We start from the raw sequence: 3,768 nt of genomic DNA, 5'->3' as shown, positions 1-3,768 counted from the left end.
GGGCACGGGTCAGCGCGGTCCGACCCGCGCGGCCGCGGGTCGGCGCGGTTCGACTCGCGCAGGTGCGGGTAGTTCGGCCTTTTTGCTGAACTGTTTGGTGTTTTTTGACTTTTTCGGAACTTATATTTTCCACCGTTTTGCGTATTTGACCGTCTTGTTGACTTGTACGATTTGCTAACTTGCTTTATGCGCTCGTTAGCTTCTTTACGGCACTTGGAACTGACCGACGAGCGTAAGTTGACTGACGAGTGCATTCGGTCGCTTGGAGTTGACCGACGCGCGCGTGTTGATTGACGCGCGCGTATTGAGCGACGCGCGCGAGTTGATTGACGCGCGCGAGTTGACTGACACGCGCGAGCTGATTGACGTGTGCGTGCCACTTGGCGTTTGTCGTTGTGGCGGTTCGTTGTCGTGTCATCAACGGTTCGCCGATTCGCTTCATGCGCTTGTCGGTGTCGGATAATCCTCTTCGTCTTGGATAATGACGTTTATCGCCTTCTTTTTGTCTCGAGCTGTATTCGGGGACCTATAGGTAATTTTTGACGCCTATAGTATATGGCAGTTACAGAGGCTGTGAAGAAGGTTATTTGGCTTTGAGAACTTTTGGAGAAACTTGGTATATCACAGAGGTCACTATTCATTATGATAGCATGAGTGCTATTTATTTGGCAAAGAATCAAGTTTTTCATTCACGGATAAAGCACATTGACGTTCGTTATCACTTCGTTTGAGATATTCTTGAAGATGACGATGTGGAGATTGTGAAAGTCCACACGAAGGATAATCCGACGGATATGCTCACAAAGGTGGTTCCGAGCAACAAGTTTGATCATTGTCGAAACTTGTTGCACATTCGTTATTGTTGAGGCCGTTGGCGGCCATTTGGGTGAACTACGTTCGACTTGATTCCTTGGACAAGAGTATACGTAGGCAGTCATGTTTGATGCAGCCGGTTTTGATTAGTTGATTTTGATGGGGGGTGAGATTGTTTGGACTCTCATTCGGGTTCTCGACTTGTTGTGGATTGAGTTCGTACTGGACACAATAAGTGGGACATTTGGTTGATTTGGTGTCGGCTCAGTTTTGGAAAAACTTCACCGAGGTGGAGAATTGTGAAGATGTGGGGCCACCCACGTGAGCAGGTCACACGTGAGTGCAAAACTTCCGCGGTGAAGAGCACGAGTCTGCGTGAACGTGTGAAGAGCACGAGCCCACTTCAGCCCACGACCCGAGATTCCACTGCCCGCAAATTAAAATATAAATAGGATTAATTTCTAGGTTTTTGTGAGCAAGTATGAAGGTAGAGGGGAGATAGCGGCTGCAGGAGATTTCAGTGCAAGGCTTTGTTTGCGGCTGGATTTTTTTTTCTCTTTTGGCTACAGCAAGAAGAAAAAGTACAGGCTTTTGTGCTTTTGTAGAGAGATATTGTGTGAGAGGTTTGAGAGATTATGTGAGGGTTTAGATTGAGTGATTGTAAACCCTAATTGTTTTCTCTCCCTCTAGTAGTAGATCTCCCCCCTCCTTGCCCCGTGGACGTAAGCAATTTGCCGAACCACGTAAAAATTTGGTTATCTCGCTATTTGTGTGATTTGTAATAGCTCTTAGGTTCCCTCGACAGGTCAGTCCTAGAACTGATGAGAGGAAGAGCTGATATCTTACTTGGTTAAGATATTTTGCTTAAGGTTCTTGTTTCCTTTGTGAAACAGGAATTCCTATTGCGACCTGACTCTCTTGTTGTGCTGCCGAAATTTGCGCTACGCGCAACATTTTTTGACGTCTCAAAAATTTTCCTATAATTTTTTTTATGAAATACAAGGAAATTATATTTTGGGTGGAAAACATTTCCTATAATTTGTAGAAATTGAACCAAACTAGAAATACGAATAGAAAAATAGTTGTGCCTCACCATGGCGAACCGATGACATGAAACTTTAACTTTTGGTTTCAACCTGGTTTCTAGTAGAAAATCGCAAGAAGAAATAGGAAGAGAATTCAATTTTCCTTAATCTTAAGTAGTTTGCATGCTGCAAGTTTTGAGAGAACGAATGTTTTTTCAGAGAGGAATGTGGATCTTCATGTATTCATGCTGCAAGTTTTGAGAGAACGAATGTTTTTTCAGAGAGGAATGTGGATCTTCATGTATTCATGTGTTTGCTTTCAGAATTTAAACAATAATTTTCATTTTTCAGAGAGGAATGTGGATCTTCATGTATTCATGTGTTTGCTTTCAGAATTTAAACAATAATTTTCAAAAGCAAATCTTACGAAACCCACGTGAATTTTGGGGTGAGTTGCAGATAATGTTACACGTGATTTTGGATGAAGAAGGAAAAATAAAATTTGTATTTGACTCACCTAACTCCCTAGTCCCTCCGCTTAAGCCCAACTATTTGCCTAGCCTAGCCTACCTATTACACCAACCATTACATATTTTACATTATAATTAAAATGCTATAAATGGGGGAGGAGTGATGAAGGGTTAGAGGCATCGGATATAGAGAGGAGTTAGAGAGAAGAGAGAGACAGAGACAGTTAATTTCTCTCATTGCGTGATTCTTTGGTGGGGTTAGAGAGTGATCTCCCTTATAATCTTCTCTTTTATGATTATGAATTCCTCTGTTGTTCTCGTCCGTGGACATACGTGTTGTTCTCGTCCGTGGACGTAGGTCATAGTGACCGAACCACGTTAAATCTTTGTGTGCTATTCTCTATCTCTACTGTAATTAGATCGTACTATGTTATTATTCACTTTGTATAGATATCTTCTGTGTTTGTGTAGCCCCTGGCCCTCACTGTAACAGATAATCCCTGTGACCTTTGAAATATCAGATCTCCTAGCAACAATTTAACGTTGTGCGATAGATATGATGAGAACAAAAATCACTAAGATAGTTCTGTTTCGGAATAAGTGTGGATTAAAAAAATGTTTCAAATTAAGTATAAGAAGCAGCTAACCAGCTAGAGTCTAAACAGTAAATTAACAATTGACCTTCAGACAGAAGATAAAAGTTTACATCATAATGACTACTAATGGACTCGATGAGCCGATGGTTCCAAACAGCGGGTTGATAGCCAGAAGAATGTCGTGATCGGTTTCCTGAATCCACAAAATTGTCCAGTGTTGCATGACATAGATTGGTTCTTTTTCCAAGGGATGCGGACCTTTGGATCTTCTGTACGTTTAAATAGGAAGGTTATACATACACTTTTGAGGACATTATTCTTCAAGTTCGATATACATATTTGGTGCCTAAGGATCCTATTCACAAAGGAAAGCAAGTGAAAATAATTAAGGACACGAAGAACAGGCAAAAGTTTAGACGTTACACCAAAGAATTTACTCGTGGAGTGTGGGGGGCACTTAAATACATTCTAGTGTTAATGTTAGATAACCCCCCTGAATTTTGGATGATTTTCACATAATTCTCTTGAATTTGTTTATCTTACGTAACCTCCTAAACTGTGGAGTATCTCACCATAATTTCTTAACTTTAACCTTTTTTTCATCGAACCTCATTGTTATTGCAACTAATTGTATATAATGTCCTTGAGAGAAAACATATAAAATTAATTTATCATTTCTCATTACAGGCAACGTACCCTTCTCTTAGTTATCTGGACTTTTTAAAGAAATCTTATTTATTTACAAATAACATGTAGGGTGTTTCGGAAAGAGAAGGTCAAGGTTCGATGGGTTTTATGAGACACCCCACAATTCAGGGGATTATGCGAGATAAACGAAGTTTATGGGATTATTTGGAACGCCCC

Source organism: Asparagus officinalis, chromosome 6 (genome assembly GCF_001876935.1).
Source record: "Asparagus officinalis chromosome 6, Aspof.V1, whole genome shotgun sequence".
Taxonomy (NCBI): Eukaryota; Viridiplantae; Streptophyta; class Magnoliopsida; order Asparagales; family Asparagaceae; genus Asparagus; species Asparagus officinalis.
Note: the sequence above shows the minus strand (reverse complement) of the source record.